The 24168-nt window shown below is 49.4% G+C and overlaps 2 long non-coding RNA genes across 2 annotated transcripts; one reads left to right on the top strand and one right to left on the bottom strand.

The window, feature by feature from the left end:
- Positions 1-3776: 3776 nt before the first annotated feature.
- LOC147648903 (uncharacterized) lies at positions 3777-5811 on the top strand. The gene is made up of 2 exons (XR_015279782.1): positions 3777-5258; positions 5358-5811. It is a non-coding gene; the product is annotated as an uncharacterized LOC147648903 (long non-coding RNA).
- Positions 5812-22037: 16226 nt separating this feature from the next.
- Positions 22038-23797, bottom strand: LOC147648902 (uncharacterized). Its single transcript, XR_015279794.1, has 2 exons — positions 23536-23797; positions 22038-23271 (listed from the first exon to the last, which is right to left on the bottom strand). It is a non-coding gene; the product is annotated as an uncharacterized LOC147648902 (long non-coding RNA).
- Between the last annotated feature and the right edge of the window lie 371 nt (positions 23798-24168).

Below are 24168 nucleotides of genomic sequence, written 5' to 3'. Positions count from 1 at the left end.
CACAGTGAGGATGGAGAACATCACAGTGAGGGGTGGAGAACATCACAGTGAGGGTTGAAGAACATCACAGTGAGGACAGAGAACATCACAGTGAGGGTGAAGACCATCACAGTGAGGGGTGGAGACCATCACAGTGATGGGTGGAGAACATCACAGTGAGGGTGGAGAACATCACAGTGAGGACAGAGAACATCACAATGAGGATGGAGAACATCACATTGAGGGTGGAGAATATCAGAGTGAGGGATGGAGAACATCACAGTGAGGGTGGAGAACGTCACAGTGAGGGTGGAGAACATCACAGTGAGGGGTGGAGAACATCACAGTGAGGGGTGGAGAACATCACAGTGAGGACAGAGAACATCACAGTGAGGACAGAGAACATCACAGTGAGAACGGAGAACATCACAGTGAGGGGTGGAGAACATCACAGTGAGGCATGGAGAACATCACAGTGAGGGTGGAGAACATCACAGTGAGGACAGAGAACATCACAGTGAGGATGGAGAACATCACAGTGAGGGGTGGAGAACATCACAGTGAGGACAGAGAACATCGCAGTGAGGGGTGGAGAACTTCACAGTGAGGATGGAGAGCATCACAGTGAGGATGGAGAACATCACAGTGAGGACAGAGAATATCACAGTGAGGGGTGGAGAACATCACAGAGAGGATAGAGAGCATCACAGTGAGGATGGAGAACATCAAAGTGAGGACAGAATACATCACAGTGAGGATGGAGAACATCACAGTGAGGACAGAGAACATCACAGTGATGGTGGAGAACATCACAGTGAGGATAGAGAACATCACAGTGAGGACAGAGAACATCACAGTGAGGATGGAGAACATCACAGTGAGGGGTGGAGAACATCACAGTGAGGGGTGAAGAACATCACAGTGAGGATGGAGAACATCATAGTGAGGGGCTTGAAGAACATCACAGTGAGGATGGAGAACATCACAGTGAGGACAGAGAACATCACAGTGAGGGGTGGAGAACATCACAGTGAGGATGGAGAACATCATAGTGAGGGGTGAAGAACATCACAGTGAGGATGGAGAGCATCACAGTGAGGATGGAGAACATCACAGTGAGGACAGAATACATCACAGTGAGGATGGAGAACATCACAGTGAGGACAGAGAACATCACAGTGAGGGTGGAGAACATCACAGTGAGGATAGAGAACATCACAGTGAGGACAGAGAACATCACAGTGAGGACAGAGAACATCACAGTGAGGGGTGGAGAACATCACAGTGAGGATGGAGAACATCACAGTGAGGATGGAGAACATCACAGTGAGGGGTGGAGAACATCACAGTGAGGATGGAGAACATCACAGTGAGGACAGAGAACATCACAGTGAGGATGGAGAACATCACAGTGAGGATGGAGAACATCACTGTGAGGGGTGTAGAACATCATAGTGAGGGTTGAAGAACATCATAGTGAGGACAGAGAACATCACAGTGAGGATGGAGAACATCACAGTGAGGGGTGGAGAACATCACAGTGAGGGGTGGAGAACATCACAGTGAGGGTGGAGAACATCATAGTGAGGGGTGAAGAACATCACAGTGAGGGTGGAGAACGTCACAGTGATGATGGAGAAGATCACAGTGAGGGGTGGAGAACATCACAGTGAGGACAGAGAACATCACAGTGAGGATGGAGAACATCACATTGAGGGTGGAGAATATCACAGTGAGGGATGGAGAACATCACAGTGAGGGTGGAGAACGTCACAGTGAGGATGGAGAACATCACAGTGAGGGTGGAGGATATCACAGTGAGGGATGGAGAACATCACAGTGAGGGTGGAGAACGTCACAGTGAGGATGGAGAACATCACAGTGAGGGTGGAGAACATCACAGTGAGGATGGAGAACATCACAGTGAGGACAGAGAACATCACAGTGAGGGGTGGAGAACATCACAGTGAGGGGTGGAGAACATCACAGTGAGGGTGGAGAACATCACAGTGAGGATGGAGAACATCACAGTGAGGACAGAGAACATCACAGTGAGGGGTGGAGAACATCACAGTGAGGGGTGGAGAACATCACAGTGAGGGTGGAGAACATCACAGTGAGGACGGAGAACATCACAGTGAGGGGTGGAGAACATCACAGTGAGGGCTTGGGAACATCACAGTGAGGATGGAGAACATCACAGTGAGGGGTGGAGAACATCACAGTGAGGGGTGGAGAACATCACAGTGAGGGGTGAAGAACATCACAGTGAGGGTGGAGAACGTCACAGTGATGATGGAGAAGATCACAGTGAGGGGTGGAGAACATCACAGTGAGGACAGAGAACATCACAGTGAGGATGGAGAGCATCACAGTGAGGATGGAGAACATCACAGTGAGGGGTGGAGAACATCACAGTGAGGATGGAGAACATCACAGTGAGGACAGAGAACATCACAGTGAGGACAGAGAACATCACAGTGAGGACAGAGAACATCACAGTGAGGACAGAGAACATCACAGTGAGGGGTGGAGAACATCACAGTGAGGGGTGGAGAACATCACAGTGAGGATGGAGAACATCACAGTGAGGACAGAGAACATCACAGTGAGGGTGGAGAACATCACAGTGAGGACAGAGAACATCACAGTGAGGATGGAGAACATCACAGTGAGGACAGAGAACATCACAGTGAGGATGGAGAACATCACAGTGAGGACAGAGAACATCACAGTAAGGGGTGGAGAACATCACAGTGAGGGGTGGAGAACATCACAGTGAGGATGGAGAACATCACAGTGAGGACAGAGAACATCACAGTGAGGGGTGGAGAACATCACAGTGAGGGGTGGAGAACATCACAGTGAGGGCGGAGAACATCACAGTGAGGACGGAGAACATCACAGTGAGGGGTGGAGAACATCACAGTGAGGGCTTGGGAACATCACAGTGAGGGGTGAAGAACATCATAGTTAGGGGTGAAGAACATCACAGTGAGGGGTGGAGAACATCACAGTGAGGACAGAGAACATCACAGTGAGGATGGAGAACATCACAGTGAGGACAGAGAACATCACAGTGAGGACAGAGAACATCACAGTGAGGATGGAGAACATCACAGTGAGGGGTGGAGAACATCACAGTGAGGATGGAGAACATCACAGTGAGGACAGAGAACATCACAGTGAGGGTGGAGAACATCACAGTGAGGATAGAGAACATCACAGTGAGGACAGAGAACATCACAGTGAGGATGGAGAACATCACAGTGAGGGGTGGAGAACATCACAGTGAGGACAGAGAACATCAGAGTGAGGGGTGGAGAACATCACAGTGAGGATGGACAACATCATAGTGAGGGGTGAAGAACATCACAGTGAGGGGTGGAGAACATCACAGTGAGGATGGAGAACATCATAGTGAGGGGTGAAGAACATCACAGTGAGGATGGAGAACATCACAGTGAGGACAGAGAACATCACAGTGAGGGGTGGAGAACATCACAGTGAGGATGGAGAACATCACAGTGAGGGGTGGAGAACATCATAGTGAGGGTTGAAGAACATCACAGTGAGGACAGAGAACTTCACAGTGAGGATGGAGAACATCACAGTGAGGGGTGGAGAACATCACAGTGATGGGTGGAGAACATCACAGTGAGGGTGGAGAACATCACAGTGAGGACGGAGAACATCACAGTGAGGATGGAGAACATCACATTGAGGGTGGAGAATATCAGAGTGAGGGATGGAGAACATCACACTGAGGGTGGAGAACGTCACAGTGAGGATGGAGAACATCACAGTGAGGGTGGAGAACATCACAGTGAGGGGTGAAGAACATCACAGTGAGGACAGAGAACATCACAGTGAGGACAGAGAACATCACAGTGAGAACGGAGAACATCACAGTGAGGGGTGGAGAACATCACAGTGAGGCATGGATAACATCACAGTGTGGGTGGAGAACGTCACAGTGATGATGGAGAAGATCACAGTGAGGGGTGGAGAACATCACAGTGAGGACAGAGAACATCACAGTGAGGACAGAGAACATCACAGTGAGGACAGAGAACATCACAGTGAGGGGTGGAGAACATCACAGTGAGGGGTGGAGAACATCACAGTGAGGATGGAGAACATCACAGTGAGGACAGAGAACATCACAGTGAGGGTGGAGAACATCACAGTGAGGACAGAGAACATCACAGTGAGGACAGAGAACATCACAGTGAGGATGGAGAACATCACAGTGAGGGGTGGAGAACATCACAGTGACGGGTGAAGAACATCACAGTGAGGATGGAGAACATCACAGTGAGGGGTGAAGAACATCACAGTGAGGATGGAGAACATCACAGTGAGGACAGAGAACATCACAGTGAGAACAGAGAACATCACAGTGAGAATGGAGAACATCACAGTGAGGACAGAGAACATCACAGTGATGGGTGGAGAACATCACAGTGAGGACAGAGAACATCACAGTGAGGATGGAGAACATCACAGTGAGAGGTGGAGAACATCACAGTGAGGGTTGAAGAACATCATAGTGATCACAGAGAACATCACAGTGAGGATGGAGAACATCACAGTGAGGGGTGGAGAACATCACAGTGAGGGGTGGAGAACATCACAGTGATGGGTGGAGAACATCACAGTGAGGACAGAGAACATCACAGTGAGGATGGAGAACATCACAGTGAGGGGTGGAGAACATCATAGTGAGGGTTGAAGAACATCATAGTGAGGACAGAGAACATCACAGTGAGGATGGAGAACATCACAGTGAGGGGTGGAGAACATCACAGTGAGGGGTGGAGAACATCACAGTGAGGGTGGAGAACATCACAGTGAGGACAGAGAACATCACAGTGAGGGTGGAGAACATCACATTGAGGGTGGAGAATATCACAGTGAGGGATGGAGAACATCACAGTCAGGGTGGAGAACATCACAGTGAGGGGTGGAGAACATCACAGTGAGGATAGAGAACATCACAGTGAGGGGTGGAGAACGTCACAGTGAGGATGGAGAACATCACAGTGAGGGGTGGAGAACATCACAGTGAGGATGGAGAACATCACAGTGAGGGGTGGAGAACATCACAGTGAGGATGGAGAACATCACAGTGAGGATGGAGAACATCACAGTGAGGATGGAGAACGCTGCATTGAGTATGGAGAACATCACAGTGAGGATGGAGAACTTTGTGGTGAGGATGGAGAACATTGCAGTGAGGATGATTCCTACTGGAGGAGATGGAAAATTCAGTCCAGGTGGGCTTTAGCTGGAGGTCAGGGCAGGATGGACCTGCTCTGCAGAACCTGGCCAGAACAATCCATTTTTTCCTTTGGACCGAACTTTCACCTCCCTAGATCCATCCTCAGAGAGCTGAAGGAAACCTGCAGCTCCCCTGACAGGGTCAGGGCTGTCTGGAGAAACCGAAAATGAGCAGCCCACATTTCACACAGCCCCTTTCCAACAGCACTGTCCTTCTCCCAGAATGAGAAGAACTCAAGCAGCATCTCAGCCCTGACCCAGAAGCTTTGTGGTGTGTGAAGGTTAGGAGCACGGACACACACCGTGTTCAGGAGAGCACTCACACCCTGACTCTGCTCAGCCTTTCCTTCTCAACAACCAGGAATCCCCTCACCCGCCCTCCCAAAAACCACACCAGGGGTTTTAGGTCATTATTCCAGCTCTGTGGAACGTGGAGCATCAACAGCTGCCTTTTTTAAAAAAAAAAAATATATTTACAGAATATCATTAACAAAACCCCAAACCCTCGGACTGCACCATTAAAAAATAAAGATCAAATCTGGGACATTAGCGGGAGGTGTTTCATTCAAGACAATCTCTGCGCCCTCCCTCCCATTTCTATAGAAATGTAAATATGAACGCATTGGCGAGCTTGAAGGGACACCTGCTGACAGAGGGTGACGTTACAGGCACAGAGAGAGCTCCAGCAGCTCCGAGGATGCCTCAGCCTGCGACTGTGCAAGGATCAGCAGTGCCTGGGAATCCTTGGGATCAATCCTTGGGGATCCTTGGGAATCCTTGGGATCGATCCTTGGGTATCCTTGGGAACCCTTGGGGATCCTTGGGATCAATCCTTGGGAATCCTTGGGAGTCCTTGGGGATCCTTGGGAATCCTTGGGAATCTTTGGGATCAATCCTTGGGAATCCTTGGGAATCCTTGGGATCAATCCTTGGGAATCCTTGGGATCAATCCTTGGGAATCCTTGGGATCAATCCTTGGGGATCCTTGGGAATCCTTGGGATCAATCCTTGATATCAATCCTTGGTATCCATCCTTGGGATCAATCCTTGGGGATCCTTGGAAATCCTTGGGATCAATCCTTGGGAATCCTTGGGATCAATCCTTGGGATCAATCCTTGGGAATCCTTGGGATCAATCCTTGGGAATCCTTGGGAATCCTTGGGATCAATCCCTGGGATCCTGCCGGGCAGGAAACAGGAGGAGCAAGGCAGTGGGAAAAGGGATCTGCACCCTCCTGAAATCACAGTGAGCCCCCTGGAGCACTTGGGGGCAGAAGAAGGAAGGAATGGGATCTCCAGCAGCACCAGGGGAATTTGGAGAGCTCCCCACAGTGGATTATTGAGGGTGGGTTCCACATGGGTGATGCAGCACGAGTGGAAGGACAGGTCCTTTGTCATGGAGATTTCCTCCCCACTCCTTTTCCCTTCTAAACACAAAGCTTTTCAAGGCCTTTTGCTTTAAGCTGGTCCTTGTAATTAAAAGAACTGATAAAAACCCTGCGTTAACGGGATCTGTACATATTAGAGTTCATTAAAATGTAATTCCCACAGAACAAGACATTTTAATCTATCCATACTTGGAAAAAGGGGGAGGAAAATGAGATACATCCTCCCTGCCCTCCCCTCCCAGCCCTGCATGTATCCCTAGGCCATGTGTGTTAATTACAACTTACTTGCCTAAATGAGAAAATTATACATTAGCAAGTAGTTAACCAGTTATTAACTCGATTACACTTCAGGGACTTGGGAGAAGCTGCATTCCCAGGCACAGGGTCCACTATATGTTATTATTGTCCATGTTCTTCAGTCTACTGAGAAGTTGTTGAAAGGATTTAAATCACTTTAAAAACATTCTTAGGGACGGGAAGTTACACAGAGTTAACCCCAAGAGCATTTTAGAGAGAGTGGCAGGGGGCTCCATGATCCTCTGTGTTCACACAACCCTAAAAGTGGTTTTGGTAACCAGAGGAACCCAAGTTCCTCAGTAAATAAACCCCAGGTGCTGCCATCTCCCTGCCCAGGTAAAGGTTATTTAATAAACCCCAGGTGCTGCCATCTCCCTGCCCAGTTCAAGGTTATTTGGCAAAAGCAGAAGGAACACCTCAGCAATTTGGCAGAGATGTTGTGGAATGGACTTTTAAGGGAGATGATGCGGGGGTTCATTCACACCTGGCTGGTGAGAGGGGGAATAAAACTCCCTTTTCCTCCTGCTTCACATCCCCATCACAGCCAGGCACCAGAGTTTGGTTCTAAAACTTTCACAGCCAGGGCTTGGCTCTGGAAACAACAGTCCCTGTACCAGCCCTGCTGCTGCCAGGCCCTGCTCCTGGGGAACTGATGGGATTTATGCTGCACCCCACATCTCCCCGAGGCAGGGAAGGGCACGGGGAGCTCCATTTCCATGAACATCCAGGTCACTCCTGTGTCTGATCCCCCAGCAGGGCCCCAAACACCAGGTCCTGTAAACCTGGAGGGTCCCAGTCCCTGCAGCCCTGAGCTGAGCCCCAGGGTCATGGACTGAGCCTTTCCCAGCTCGGGAACTTTGGGATTCATCCTGCCCCCACTGCACTGAACCAGATAAAACTCACTGGGAATTAGAAAAGATTGCCTCCCACTGTGTGTATGGAATCTTGGATGATGGAAATAAAGAAATAAAGAAGCCCTGGAGTTTCCCTCTGAACTGCAGTGTAAATACTTTTTAAGAGTCAACCAAGTGGTTTGAAGAGCTTGTTTCACTTGTTCCATGCAAATATCAAGATTAACACAGAGATTAATTATGTCCCATTTTTCTTCTTACAAAGGATACAGGCAGATTTAGAATAACAAAAATAAACCCTCTGGATTAATATTCATAACACAATGCTGAGTGCTACAAAAGCAACTCATTTTTTATGTAGAAAGGGGGAGAAAACAAACCGTCAAGAGTGCTCCAGAAGCATAAATACATATTAACGAAGGAAGTCTCACAGGATGCTCTTCCCCAGCCTGCTGGAGGAGGGCTGGGGGCTCAGGAGGGTGTGCAACATGTCATGGTCTGTGAAAAAAAAAACCCAGTTCAAAGAGTCAGGCTCGATATTTCATTTGGGTCATGTCAAAACTCTGCTCCTGTTTGAGTTTCCTCTCCTCCTCAGCAGGGATGAAGTCTGTGGCTCAGGATTTGCTCTGAGGTTGTGGCAGTTCCCAGCCAGGGCACAGAATCCCACTGGGAACGCTGGGCAAGCAGAGGAAGTGTCACCATCCCTGCCCTCCCACTTCAGTGGCAAACACAGTTTTCAAACCCTGAATGAAAAGAATTCGATGCTGCCTGAGGAACAAACCAATCTCCCGGTGTACAGCCAGCTCCAGGAGAACTTTCTGACCAGTTTTAGTCCTCACTTGGCCCAAACCTGCGCCCAGCCAAGAGCTGAGTGTGGAATACACAACCAAAACACATTTCCATGCTGGTAACTGCTCCTCTGTGGCAGCACTGCCAGGTCCTGGAGTTCTTTGACGAGCCTGGAATGATTTCATTCAGCATTTCCAGCTCCCCATCTATTTATGAATTTCAGCAAAGAAATTTTGAAAAGACGTTTATTTAGACAAGCGTTTTGTTTCACCCTTCACTGGTAATCAGAAAAATCAAGGAGAAGTCAGCCCTTTAGTGACATCTCGACTTCTTTTTTGGAGCACTCCAAGGTAACAGCCCATTTCATACATTGGATGCAACAGAGACAGCACTTAATACATATAATTATGCAGTTTGCAAATGTGACAGCTCTGATGTTGCTGCAATACAAGTCTATGCCATTAAATTAGAATTATAATGACAGTAATTACACTAATTAGACTTTTTTTTTCTCCCAGTTTGTTACCAGCAAAGTTTTGCATATTTACGTGAGTAACAGCTACTTCTGCTTTCTCCTAAAATCCAGCAGAACCAATTCACAGGGAAGCTCATTTATTCCTTTATCCCAGCCCTGCAGAGCACGAGCAACATCCACAGATGAGAACGCAGGTGCCAAAAGGGCAAGGCATAAAAGCCACGGCTTGTTTCCCATAAATGATTTACGTGCCCTGTCTGCACGTGTGATGCTCCCAAGTTTAGACAGGCCCAGGGGGAAACGCTCAGTGCAAGGCTCAGGCAGCAGCAGGGTTTGGGTGTCAGGGCTGCTGCGCAGGGACACGGGAGCAGATTTCCCTGGCAAGGAAACGAGGTTTGGAGCAAGAGCTGTCCAGCAGAACCTCTCCAATCCTATTGCCCTGCTGCCATATGGAAAACATAAGGCCCTGCTGGCTCTGTGCAGATAAATCCCAGCTCCAGGCTGCTGCTCAGGAATCCCAGCAGCAGCTGGGCACTGAGCACACCGAGAGCTCTGCACAGCCTCACCCCTTCCTGCTCCCGAGGCTGCTGCTGCCTCCAGCCAGGGAGTGTGGAACTGGAATTAAAGCAGTGCTGAAGTGTCCCCAAGATGACCAGGACAGTGCCAGGGCACCACAACAGTGCCAGGGGCACCAGGACAGTGCCAGGGGCACCAGGACAGTGCCAGGGGCACCAGGAGAGTGTCAGGGTCACCAGGACAGTGCCAGGGTGACCAGGACAGTGCCAGGGGGACCAGGACAGCGCCAGGAGCACCAGGACAGCACCAGGGGCACCAGGACAGTGCCAGGGGGACCAGGACAGTGCCAGGGTGACCAGGACACCACCAGAGTCACCAGGACAGTGCCAGGGTGACCAGGACAGTGTCAGGGGGACCAGGACAGTGCCAGGGGGACCAGGACACCACCAGAGTCACCAGGACACCACCAGGGTGACCAGGACAGTGCCAGGGGGACCAGGACAGTGCCAGGGTGACCAGGACAGTGCCAGGGTGACCAGGACAGTGCCAGGGGGACCAGGACAGTGTCAGGGTGACCAGGACAGTGCCAGGGGGACCAGGACAGTGCCAGGGTGACCAGGACAGTGTCAGGGGGACCAAGACAGTGCCAGGAGCACCAGGACAGTGTCAGGGTCAACAGGACAGCACTAGGGTCACCAGGACAGTGTCAGGGTCACCACCACAAGCCATGGAGTGGGGAGTTAATTTAACACTGAAGCTTTGGCTCTGGTTGTTCTGCTGAGACTTTTAACCCCTCCCTGTGAAAAGCGCTCGGCTGGGCCGGGCCCTGAGCGGGGCTCAATGGGGTCCAGGACACGGAACCACCAAGGCAGCGAGCAGATCCCCACACTCTGCTCATTGGAACATTCCCTCCTCATGCAGCTCCCACGAGGGACTGACTAAACCTCAGCACAGGCACAGGAATCTCCTCAGAAAGAGTCTGGGAAAATGAGAGAAAACAGGAACGGACTTGTTTTGGTTTTCAAGTGAAACAGCAAAGGAAAGATGCAAAAAAGTTTCCAGCTATTCCAGAAGGATCACAAATAAGGGAAAAAAAAAATAAAAGTTTGCACCAAAAAATGTGCTTATCCTTGAAATTGTGGGGAAAAATTGGAAAAAGGCAGAAGTTGAGGTCTGGCTCATATTTTATACAACAGCCCTGATTATCCCAAGGTACTGCATAGCCCGGAACATTCCGTGAATGTCACACAGGCCCCATGAACAGCTGCTCTGTCTTTTTGATAACTCCATTACTTGAGTTCAGAGAAGGTTTATGGACTAGAAAGCCTCAGATATGGTCATGAATGTTTGATGCCTTCACACGCAGTGTTATGGCTGTAACTTCACTCCCCGTTGGAATTATGACATTCCGACAGCCTTCGGTCATTACAGGCCAAGGGGAGCAGCAGGAGCCTGCAAATGATGGACTTCCCACTCTGCTGGATTATTCCTTTTGCACTGAAAGCGCTGCTGACTCGTTCAGGGTGTTTTTTTCAGAGATAAAAGTGTGAGTGTGGTGTTTGAAAGTGTGAAGGGAACTGCAGCTCTCGGTGTTTGCAGACAGCCTGAAGCCAGGCCTGGGAGTGCAAGGGACCTTCAGATCTTGGGTGATCTATTTGGAGTGACTGAAGAAGGGGAAAACCCCAGAAATGCACAGGGTTATTTCAGTACTGTGAGAAGTTTGCCATTCCTCCCTGTGAAAAACGAGGTTCACATCATTTTTATAGCATTTAAAAGTTTAATAAAAAAGACAATTAGGAGAAAAAAATAAAGAATACAGATAGGGCCGGGTGTCTCTGCATTCACCTCACTGACAAAGGATTGTCCCTTAAAAACAGAACCCTGCTCCATATCCATCAATTCTCACACATATTCAGACATTCTGCTTAGCATCTTTGGGGTTCTTCTGTTTAGTTTTCTCTTGCCCCCTTCCCAATAGATCAATGCTCTTGGTGCCATTGAGATTTACATTCCCTGATACCAGAAATGCAATAAATTCCTCCCCCAGAGTTCTGGTCACTGCTGGCCTCATCTGGATAAGAGAGTTTACAAAAGAAAAAAAAGTCTCCAGCTTTCTTTTTCAGTCTTTGGGTTACACAAACAAAAGTAGTTTTTGTTTTAATGCTATGTCATAGATAAACATACATGTATTATACCACTATTTCTAAGTTTCATCAATAACAGAAATAAAGAAAACCATATTAATACAACAAAATTTCCATTCTTATACACATAACATTCATTTTAATATTAGCAAACAGCCAACAATATAATCTATAATATAACAATATACAATATAACAGTCCTGTTGTCCCCCTGGAGCAGAGACCATTTCTCATTTCCAGCAGCCCAGAGCAGGCAGGGTTCATTTTCTGCCCTGCCCGCCCTGTCCTGGGGGGAGCAGCTCACAAATGTCACCAGAACAAGGGTTTAACAAAGGGACAGTGGAATCACAACTTCACTCTGAAACCAGATTAAAATCCTGCTTGGAGGCTTCACCTTCCTCACAGAGCAGCCCCTGTGGTGATCCCCAGAGCCTCAGCCCTGGCAGGGCACAGCCCCACCACCACAGCATCACAGGTTTTTATTGCAGCATCTCCTGGACAACTGACAGGCATTTTCTGACTTTATTTAGCTCGGCCTGGCCTCCCCTCAGCTCATCACTGCCACCCTCAGCCATTCCCACCCCTGGAGCAGGGACAGGGACAGGGACAGGGACAGGGACAGGGACAGGGACAGGGACAGGGACAGGAGCAGGGACAGGGACAGGGACAGGGACAGGGACAGGGACAGGAGCAGGGACAGGGACAGGGACAGGGACAGGGACAGGGACAGGGACAGGGACAGGTGCAGGGACAGGGACAGGGACAGGAGCAGGGACAGGGACAGGAGCAGGGACAGGGACAGGGACAGGAGCAGGGACAGGAGCAGGGACAGGGACAGGGACAGGGACAGGGATAGGGACAAGGACAGGGACAGGAGCAGGGACAGGAGCAGAAGCAGGGACAGGGACAGGGACAGGGACAGGAGCAGGGACAGGAGCAGGGACAGGAGCAGGAACAGGAGCAGGGACAGGAGCAGGAACAGGAGCAGGGACAGGGACAGGGACAGGAGCAGGAGCAGGAGCAGGAGCAGGAGCAGGGACAGGGACAGGGACAGGGACAGGACAGGGACAGGGACAGGAGCAGGGACAGGAGCAGGAACAGGAGCAGGGACAGGAGCAGGGACAGGAGCAGGAGCAGGGACAGGGACAGGGACAGGGACAGGGACAGGGACAGGGACAGGGACAGGGACGGGACAGGGACAGGGACAGGACAGGGACAGGGACAGGGACAGGGACAGGGACAGGGACAGGAGCAGGGACAAGGACAGGGACAGGAGCAGGGACAAGGACAGGGACAGGAGCAGGAACAGGAGCAGGGACAGGAGCAGGGACAGGGACAGGAGCAGGAGCAGGGACAGGGACAAGGACAGGGACAGGGACAGGAGCAGGGACAGGAGCAGGGACAGGAGCAGGAACAGGAGCAGGGACAGGAGCAGGGACAGGAGCAGGGACAGGGACAGGGACAGGGACAGGAGCAGGAGCAGGGACAGGGACAGGGACAGGGACAGGGACAGGGACAGGGACAGGAGCAGGGACAGGGACAGGGACAGGAGCAGGAACATTCCTCATCCCCAGCCCCTCCTGTGGCGCTGCCTCCAGGGTGCTGCTCCTGTTGTGATCCCAGAATTACCTCCTGTTGTATGGCCTAAGGACAACTCCAGCAACTTGTGCTGTAATCCTTTTATTTTGTCTTTATTCTGGGGGATGAAAAGTCAGCACAGCTCCTCATCCCTGCAGCTCACCTTCTTCAGCCCTAATAGCAGGCTGCACATTAATTGGGAATTGTTATAAACCCTCTGACTCTGAGGTGCAGAAAACACCATTTGCATTTTATCTTTATTCAGGCATTTGTTGGTCATGGGTTTTAATCTCGACTGGTGCTGAGGAACTTAATCAGATTAAACCAAACCAAAATAGGATTATCTGAGTGCTCAGGGTCGAATCCGCCCTCACAGATGGGCACAGCCAGCAGGAGCAGTTAAAACAGACCCCGAAAACAAACCAAAAACAAACAAAGCAGCAAAACCAAACCAAGCACCAAAAACAAATAAAACATCAAAAACAAACCAAACACCAAAGCCAAACCAAACCAAACACGTGGGAAAGTGCAGTCCTGGCTCTTCAAGCAGACAGACTAAGCACCAATTAATGCAACTGCTCCCTCTTGCCCCTAATTGTTCACTCCCCGAGCCGATCCTCCCACAAGGGCCATTTTATTTTCCCTTTTAACAGCAGTAATTGTTTTTTCCCCCCGCAGGAATTAACTACATTTTACCTTTCTCTCAGTCACAGCAGCCCTGCTCCTGCTGTGCTGTTTCCAGCTCTTCTGCTTTGCCTGTTCCATGGGAGCCTGGGAATCATGTGGCAGAAACTCTGGGATTCTCTCAAGGCAGTTTAATAGCGGAGCTTTAAGGGTTAAATGAATCTGGTGTCCATTGTAAGTAAAAGCAGTTCAGGCCCTCACTGCTGCTGATTCTGCTTCCTAAAAGGGATCCCATAAATGTTATTTTTCAGCACTGTGGGGTCTTTTATTGCTGCTGTAATGCAATTGGAGCAGCTACTGTCCCACAAACCGAGATCTCCGGAGATCAAAGCCCCAGGGACAGAATTATCCCCAGATGAATTCACCCAGATGGGTCTGGGGGACTCTGATGATCCTGCTGCTGGTGTCTGTGTGTGCTTGTGGCGTTTTCCTCCAGCAGAATTTGCATTAAGACAAATGAAGACTGAAAGAATAAACCCTGATTGTGGATATGATTGTGTCAGCATAAACATACTTTATAATTAGATCGCTATTACCACGGAGTAGGGGAAGAAGCAAACCAGAGTAAATCACTTTTATTCCAACCTCATTGCAGCCACCAAGGAGTTCAGAGCAGCGTAAGTCTTTTCTAAAAAATATCCTCCCCCTTAGCACCATTATTATTCCAGTAAAATGTAAATGCAGACTAGGCCTTAGATACCAATTAAACTGCATTTGACAGAGATGTTATTGTCTAAATCAAATAAATGTAAGAGAGCAAAAAGCAAAATGAGTAATGAAAGAGGAAAAAGCAGCAGCAGATCTGTGTGCTCTGGTCAGATTGTCCAGTGAGCCAATGAGGAGGTGTGAGGGGAAGTTATTATTACATAAATCTGTTCAGCGATTCCTTTGCCAAGAGAATTTGCAGTTTGGTGAGAGGCCGTGAAATCCAAACACTCTGAGCGAGTTTGTGGCGTCCCTGGTGTCATTCCCGAGAGCCTGCAGAGCTCACACCCTGTGGATGCCAACTCTGAAGCAGGCAGCACAGTGCCTGTGGAATAGCAGGTTGCACAGCTTTCTCAGTCTTGCCTAAGAAAGTGGCCTGGGAAATGATGAGGAGGATTTAAAACAATCCTCAGAGACAGCAAACAGCCTTGCAGGTGCTGTTTGTCCCTGGCAGGAGAAGGAGGGGTGGTGAGCCCCACTGACCAATGCTGGTGATGTGTAAGTTCACTGACCAATAAGAGTTTCTTTTCTGTACTTTCCACGTATCAGTCTATAAAAAAGACCTGAAGCAATAAACGGAGAGAAATTCTCCTGATCGACTCCCGAGAGAGTCTGTGTCGTTCATCTCGCCGTTCCTAACAGAGCAACAACACCCAGCTCTCCCAAAAGCTGGGGTGACCCAACCTCCATGGTCCAGAGCAGGGAGCGAGCCTGGGGAGAAATCCGGGATGGGCTGGGACCTGTGAAGGAATTCATTGGCACTGCCAACCCTCTGAAGGGAGCAGAGCTCTGTGTCCACAGGCTGAATTCTGCCAGTGCTCCCCTCCAGCTTTCCCCACAAAATCTCATCATTTTCTGCTCCTTGCTGCTCTTCCCCCGCTTGATTCCCGGTGGAATTCCTCAGAACAAAGAGGGGCAGAAAGGGGGAGAGGGAAGAAAGGGCAGAGCATTAAAAGGGCCCTGGCAAAGGGTGTCAGGGGGATTTCTGGGTCACAGCGAGGCTGCAGGTGCTGAGGAGCTGCTGTGGCAGTAATTTACAGCCCCAGACTGGGATGGAACAGGTGCCACGAAACAGGAACAGGTTATGGGCTGCTGCTGTAAACAGGAATCCTCTTATCACAGCTGCTGCAACCTCAGCTGATCATTCCCTGGGAACTGAGCAGAGCTGGAGCCTTCTCCAGCTTCACTCTGGGGCCCTTTGAGTCAGGATTCCTCTGATCATTCACTGCAGGGGTCTGTCTGAACTGATAAAGGTGAGGGAGAATAAAGAATAAAGAATAAAGAATAAAGAATAAAGAATAAAGAATAAAGAATAAAGAATAAAGAATAAAAAATAAAGAATAAAGAATAAAGAATAAAGAATAAAGAATGGCTTCTGCTCTCTGAGCAGGAACAGGGGCAGGCTGGGATGAACTCCCTTCTGGTCCAGGAGGGGAGAGGTTTCACGTTTTAGTTCCAAACAGAGTGTAAGTACCTTCCCCATGCATCTGAGTGTGGAGTCCACACTCGAAAACAAAAAAAAACACCTGAAATGGGAGAGGCTTAAACCCCATGAGCTGTAAACTGAATAAACCCCTCTTGCTGCTCCCTTTGCCTTTCCTTTCCCAGCAGATCCTGGTGAGTCCTGCCCTCCCTGCACAGCCAAATCAAACACAGCTCCCTCCAGTTCAGCCTCTGGGGTTTGCTTTGGTCCTGGCTCCTCTGGATGCCCACACCAAGCTGGGATTTGGATCAGCCTTTCCCTGGTAATCTGTGTTTTGCCCTTATTTCCAAACATCTCTTTGAACTCCCTCTTGCCTGAGTTCCTCTGAAGGAGGATTAGGGAGCCTGGTCAGACACAGCACCTGAAATAAAAACCCCAGTCTGCAGCTGGGTTAGGAATCAGAGACACTCAGCTGTCAGGAACCACAAAATCTTATTTCTCCTTCCTTCTTGCTGTGGCCCCAAAGAGTTCTGTAGTGGCCACTCCTTCCACATCTGACTTCCCCTTAATTTTCCTTAATTATGCTTTGTCTTAGTGATACAGTGGGATATTTGAAAACATGACTTTATCCAGGAGTAATTTCAAGGTGAGAAAAGTTCTTCTTTTCCTTCTGTGTTAGAGCAGGACACAAGGTGTGTTTGTCAGAGTGAATTTACCCAAGTGTGTTTTTCAGAGTGAATTTACCCAAGTGCTGCAGGCAGCTCTGGGCTTGGGATGGGCTCAGAGCTGTGTGCCCTCCATCATCCTGATCCTGGATCCCTTTTGGCACCAGTGACTCCTCAGCAGGAAATGATCCCATCCCTTTGGTGTTCCCCAAATTCCCAAGGGTGGATCCCAGTGGGAAAAGGTTTGTTCTGCACCGTCTGGTGTTTGGCAATGAAATGAGGGAGATGAAGAAATGCTCTGCCTCGTTGGTCGTTTGAATCTGCCACCTCTGTTTGCTCTGGAGCTGGAATTCTGCAGGAGACCAGAGCTAAAATCTCAGGGCTCTGTTCCAGCTCCAGCCTATTTTATTTTATTTATTTTCCTGGAATTCAGGAGTGTTATTTTCTCTCTGCCTCTTCTCCCCTCGTCTGTCCAGCCATGAATATTCCGAGTGCCTGAGAGCAGAGGCTTTGCCGTGCAGCTCCTGATGCAGGGGCTGCTTGAGCATTCCATAAAATCCCATTTCCTGAGGAGCCCCTGCTTCACTGTGAGACGGCTCCGAGTTAAAAGGAGGCATCACAGCAGTGGAGAGGGTTTGTGGAGAGCCAGCAAGGCCTGGCTGTGCTCCTGAGATCTCCTAATCACTTCCCCAGCTTCTGGGGGGTGTACTGAGATGCTGCATTCATATTCAGGCACTCTCTCAAGCTTTACATTTGTCTTTCAATAAAAGCTGAATTTCAGAGCCTTCCACAACACGCAATTACCGAAAAACAGAGCTGAGGGGAATCTCTGGAGGTCGCGTGTTCAAAGGCAGCATCAGCCAGACTTGGCACTCCTCTCGTGTTCCTCTAATCTCTCCTTAAAAATCTCCAGTGGGACTCAGATCCAACAGATTAAGCATTACTTGCTGGATATTGTATTCTGCTTTTTAACTACTCCAGCCATTAGAACACGGCTCCTCAAGTTTTTATCTGTACAAGTTTCAGCTCTTTCTCTAATTAATATTTCAGCGGTGGCTCCTCGGCGCTGAGCAGGAGAGGGGCTGCAATTGCAGCTCCTGTCTCGTGGTTTCTGTGAGAGCTGAGCTGAGTGATGCCTGTATTCCTCCCTTTGTCCTTCCTGTTCCTCTGCAGCACAGCAGAACGCTCATGCTGCCAGTGCAGGACTTCAAACAGCAGAATTCAAATGGAAATTCTCCTCCCATGGAGAAGGCCATGCCCTGGCAGTACTTCCCTGGCTCCCATGGATCTGCCTGCATTCATGACAGGCTGGATTAAAAATAATTAATCCTCTGCTCTAAACTGGGGCTGTGCAATGCTCAGGTCACTCATCACACCAGGTGCTCTCGCCGACCCCTGGAATTCACAGACCGGTCTCATCTCCTGCTTTTCTCCTTCCTTTCTTCCTCCCTGTGTGTTCCTTGTGCCCTCCCTTTCCATCTCCCCCTGCCATCCTGCACCTCTCCTCTCTCAGCTGCAGGAATCCCTTTCCATCTCCCCTGCCATCCTGCACCTCTCCTCTCTCAGCTGCAGGAATCCCTTTCCATCTCCCCTGCCATCCTGCTCCTCTCCTCTCTCAGCTGCAGGAATCCCTTTCCATCTCCCCTGCCATCCTGCTCCTCTTCTGTCTCAGCTGCAGGAATCCCTTTCCATCTCCCCCTGCCATCCTGCTCCTCTTCTGTCTCAGCTGCAGGAATCCCTTTCCATCTCCCCTGCCATCCTGCTCCTCTCCTGTCTCAGCTGCAGGAATCCCTTTCCATCTCCCCCTGCCATCCTGCTCCTCTCCTGTCTCAGCTGCAGGAATCCCTTTCCATCTCCCCTGCCATCCTGCTCCTCTCCTGTCTCAGCTGCAGGAATCCCTTTCCATCTCCCCCTGCCATCCTGCTCCTCTCCTCTCTCAGCTGCAGGAATCCCTTTCCATCTCCCCCTGCCATCCTGCTCCTCTTCTGTCTCAGCTGCAGGAACTCCACACCAAATCCCAAAGCTCTGGATTCCCCTCCAGCCGCTGCTGCTTTTGTGGCTTCAGCACAGATATTTTTTCTCTTCTGTGTGGAGCTGAACAAACAAGTCCTCCCCGTGATTTTGTTGCTCTCTCGGATACCAAGTGCGAGTCTCCAGGCACTGCAATTATCAGAGTGTTCCTGGAGAAAATTGCAGGAGTCTCCATGAAAGGGCTCCCTGCAGAAACTCACACACTGACCGATTCCTCCTTACACAGAAGGCACCTGGGGCAGGCAGGAGCTTAAAATAAGAGAAGGGAGAAGGAACAAACAGGATTTGGAGGAGCAGCAGGATGGTTTGCAGGTTAGGAACAGAGCCATGCTGAATTCTCGGGGTAATTAGTCTTCATTATCAAACTGCAGCAGATTATGTTGTGGTGCCAAGGGACAGTGTGAGTTTGGGGTTTGTAAATCTGGCTGTTCCCAGTTTAGAATAACACAAATTCTTGGGTTTGAATGGGCTGCAGGTCAGACCATGACAAACCCAACCCAGAAACTCCAGGTGAACACTCCAGGACAAGAGTGGTAAATACTGGGGGAGCTGGAAGTCCTTGGGAAGTGCACAATGAGCTGCAGCAAACCAGGACAATCCAGGGAGATTCCATTTCCCAGAGCCATTAACAGGTGAGAGGAACAGGGGACAAACTGCAGGGGTTCCTCCAGGTTTGCACCTCCCACACCTGGCTGCATAATCTGAGCTGGAGCCTTTGCACTCTCTGTGCTCTGCAGCACCTGAAACCCCTCCTGAAACCCCTCCTGAAAATCCTCTTTGCCTTCTCCTTCCTGCCTGGAAGTGTGACAGGCCCAGAGCTGTGAAAGGGTTAATGAGCCCAGGCAAAGTTAACAAGGGATGGGCAATAAACGGCTCCAGCTGTGTATAATTAACTGTAATACTGTGAAGTAAATGACTTTTATTGGCAAGCATGTCATAACTTCATTAAAAGTCATATTTACAGCCCTCTCACATGGAATGAGTACTTGTGTAGTCTGCAATTTAATGAGCACTCATTTTCACCTTGTTTCAATTATTTTCCACCCACCCTTTGTCTCAGTGTGGGGAGCAGGAAGATAAAATACAATGGGAGTGTAATTAAGGCTGGCACAGATTCTTTCAGGAAATGTTTTTCTATTCCAGAACAATCGCTTCTACTGCTTACTACTAATAATACTTTAATGTTTAAAATACATAGTTTTCCTTGGTCCCTAAAGGATTCTTTAAATAACATCTTTAAAGAATGGCTGTGGGAGAGCTTTTCCCCAGCCCAGCACCCCCAGCTGCACACAAAAGCAAATTTGTATCAGTTAGAAGTGGAAATTTGCGATTTATCTGGATGACAAGTGAAGGATTTTGACTGTGGGAAGAAGGGGGCTGCAGAGATGCTCAGGGTGCCCCTTGGGACCTGCTCCAAGCTGGGAGGAGAGTCAGGGGACATGGATTGTGGAATGACACGGCCAGAACCACGGGATAAACATCATTTCTGGGCACAAGAAACACTTGCAGCAGCTCGCAGGAAGCCTTGGCCTGGCAGTGCTGCTGTCCCCGTGCTCCAGCAAGGGAGTTTTGCCACCCATTTCCCTTCCCCAGGCTCTGTGGTTGTGCACAGCCTCATTTCCTAATGAAGATGCTCCCCTGCATGTTCCACATCCCGGAGAACGCTGGTGATGCAGTAATTGGAGACAGCAGTGATTAATTCCTGAGATAAAATTCGTCCTCAGAACAATTGATTTCACTGCCAGAAATGCACAAACTTCCCAATGGCAACGCTTTCATGTAATTATTGTTATTAGTTTAAGCTTGTTTGGGGGAGGGAGGGGATGAAAAAAAAAAATCAATTACTTTGTATTTATCACTAATCTGTTATGATCACTTTAATACAGAGGAGTTATAACTCAGGGCATGGTTTTTTCTAATCCCTGAGCTGTTGGAAAAGTTTACAGCAACTCTGAGGGCTGAAGGGGCTGGATGCTGTGGGAGGTGATTACAGCTGGGGGAATTTTCATTTTGAGTGATGTTCTCAGATCAGTGATGGGCAAGGCTGGGGCCGCAGCCTGGGCCTGTGAGCGTGTCCAGAGCTGCAGAATCGTGTCCAGAGCTGCACAATTGTGTCCAGAACTGCAGAATCGTGTCCAGAACTGCAGAATCGTGTCCAGAGCTGCAGAATCGTGTCCAGAGCTGCACAATTGTGTCCAGAGCTGCAGAATCGTGTCCAGAGCTGCAGAATCGTGTCCAGAGCTGCAGAATTGTATCCAGAACTGCAGAATTGTGTCCAGAACTGCACAATTGTGTCCAGAGCTGCAGAATCGTGTCCAGAACTGCAGAATCGTGTCCAGAACTGCACAATTGTGTCCAGAAGTGCAGAATTGTATCCAGAACTGCAGAATCGTGTCCAGAACTGCAGAATCGTGTCCAGAGCTGCAGAATTATGTCCAGAACTGCACAATTGTATCCAGAACTGCAGAATTGTGTCCAGAACTGCACAATTGTGTCCAGAACTGCACAATTGTGTCCAGAGCTGCAGAATTGTATCCAGAACTGCAGAATTATGTCCAGAACTGCACAATTGTGTCCAGAAGTGCAGAATTGTATCCAGAACTGCAGAATCGTGTCCAGAACTGCACAATTGTGTCCAGAGCTGCAGAATCGTGTCCAGAACTGCACAATTGTGTCCAGAACTGCAATTGCTGCGCTCTTGTGCTGTTTCCTGCATCCAGAGGAAGCCTCATTTGTGCAAAGCCCTGAGAATCCAGATTTTGCCATTCAGGCAGTGAGAAGTGAGCTGCTGCAATCGCTGTCTGCAGAGCTGTGCAGGGCAGGCTGTGCTGCAGGAGCTGGGCTGCTGGGAGAGCTGAAATCCCTTCCCCTGGAGCGGCACAGCTGCTGGCAGAGCTGGAGGAAGTTCTGTGCTTGGAAAAGCTCCTGCTCTGATAATTGGTACCGAGGTGGCAGAGGTGTCAGCCTGCCCTGCAAGGACCTGCCGAGAGCAGCTCCCGGGGGCACAGAGCAGGTGCTGGTGTCACCCAGGTGAGGGGACAGCTCCTGTCCCTGCTCTGAGGCTCCTGCAGGGGACAGGAGGGGACAGCAGGGCTTCTCTCCAGCAGGGCACCACATCCTGCTTCGATTTTGGGGCTGGGATTCTGCCCCACCCTCCCTGCCCCGGCTCCTGCTGTGCCTGTGGGGTGTCCTGGGAATGACACATGTGTGAAAAACGAGGTTCACATCATTTTTATAGGATTTAAAAGTTTAATAAAAAAGACAATTAGGAGAAAAAAATAAAGTAAAGAATACAGATAGGGCCGGGTGTCTCTGCATTCACCTCACTGACAAAGGATTGTCCCTTAAAAACAGAACCCTGCTCCATATCCATCAATTCTCACACATATTCAGACATTCTGCTTAGGATCTTTGGGGTTCTTCTGTTTAGTTTTCTCTTGCCCCCTTCCCAATAGATCAATGCTCTTGGCTCCATTGAGATTTACATTCCCTGATACCAGAAATGCAATAAATTCCTCCCCCAGAGTTCTGGTCACTGCTGGCCTCATCTGGATAAGAGAGTTTACAAAAGAAAAAAAAGATCTCCAGCTTTCTTTTTCAGTCTTTGGGTTACACAAACAAAAGTAGTTTTTATTTTAATACTATGCCATAACCTAACATACATGTATTATACCACCATTTCTAAATTTCATCAATAACAGAAATAAAGAAAACTATATTAATACAACAAAAATTTCCCATTCTTATACACATAACATTCATTTTAATATATGCAAAAAGCCAACAATATAATCTGTATCTGTAACAGATGTGTCTGTGGAAATGGCAGCACAGAAAATGCCCCCACGAGGGCTGCAGGAACGCTCAGGAACAAACCCTGAGCTCAGGGCCACCAGAGCAGCCAAGGCTGCCACCCTTAGCCCTGACCAGGATTTCCCCAGCAATGAGGACGGATCCCTTTTTATGGGGTGGATGAAATAACAACGAGGCCATAAAGCATAAGAGAACAAGGGGAAGTTGACAAAGTGTGTCTTTGATTAATTGCTGCAATAGATTGCAGCTTGCTGACTGAGGACGTTTTTTTCGCGGCTCATTTTTCAGTCTTTAAAATTTTAATGCACAAAGGGAAGACAAAGCAGTGAAACTCTGGGTAAAATTCTCTGCAGGGGAGTGACCCAGGCTGGGGACAGCTGTGAGCTCAGAGGGACAGGGACAGCCCAGAGGGACAGGGACAGCCCAGGGATGAGAACAGAGCTCTCCCCACAGCCCTGCCCTGGGACACCTGCGGCTGCATGGAAATAAAGTCACACCTGGGAGCGCTGGGAAAAGCCAAATCCGTTCTTCATCTTCTTATTCCGCCGCCATCCCCTGGAATTCTCTTTGTCTCTGTGGATTTTCCAAAGAGCTCCTTCACTTGTGGCCCCAGCAGGGACGGTGACAGCTGAGAATCTGGAATGTCACACCTGGGAATGTGACCCAGAGCGACTTCGTCTGTCAGAGGATCCGTGCTGCAGACAGCGCAGCCCTGCCTCCCCCAATTAGCTCAGCTAATTAGAGGAAGCTGTCAGTCATTGCATTAGTGAGGATTGCTGCTCAGCCAGGAGTGTGACACCCGTGTTCCCGAGGGAACCGGGAATGGGTCCCCAGGAGGAGCTGCAGTGCTGAGCTCTGCACAGCCTCCTCCAAACCCGACCTGAAAACTCCAAAATGAGAGAAGAAAACAAAACCTGCTGAGTGCTGTCACCTCGGAACCGGCTCAGCTCCCCCAGTCCATCCCTGCAGAGGCTGGAATTCAAGCACATTTCCCCTCCAGGTGCCAATCCTGCAGCTTGACGTGGGTCATCACCTGCCTTGTTACACAAAACTGTTCTGGAAGGGAGCTGGGGTGGAAAAGGGACAGACTGAGGTGCAGAAAAAGTGCCCCAAAGTGCCCTCCTTCCTTTGTGGGAGCTCCAGAGACATCCCTGCATCCTCCCACCTCGCACTGACTCTTTCCTGGAGTTTCTGTGTTTAATTATCTCATTTCTGATTATGATTATGGATGAAGAACCACAGGAGGGGCTCAGTTTGTTCAATAAAGCTGCCCTGGAAGGGGAACCTGCCCTGGGACTCAGCAGAGGATAAAGCAGGGCTGAATTCTCAGGCTTCCCCACTCTCTCCTTGTGCTGAGAAGTGGCTCTATCTTTGGAGCTTCCCAATAAATTTTCACTTTCAAAATGAAAAATGGTCTCCAGCTCAGGCATTTGTTACTTTAGATATGCTTCACAAATTTCCTTTGCATCCAGGGCGGTTGAAAATTGGATTAAAACCTCTTATTATGTCCCCATGTTACAGCATTAGGCATGCTTAGCTTCCACTGG

This window comes from Cyanistes caeruleus, chromosome 29, assembly GCF_971803275.1.
Source record: "Cyanistes caeruleus chromosome 29, bCyaCae1.hap1.1, whole genome shotgun sequence".
Classification (NCBI taxonomy): Eukaryota; Metazoa; Chordata; class Aves; order Passeriformes; family Paridae; genus Cyanistes; species Cyanistes caeruleus.
Note: the sequence above shows the minus strand (reverse complement) of the source record. Positions and strands in the feature narration are given on the sequence as shown.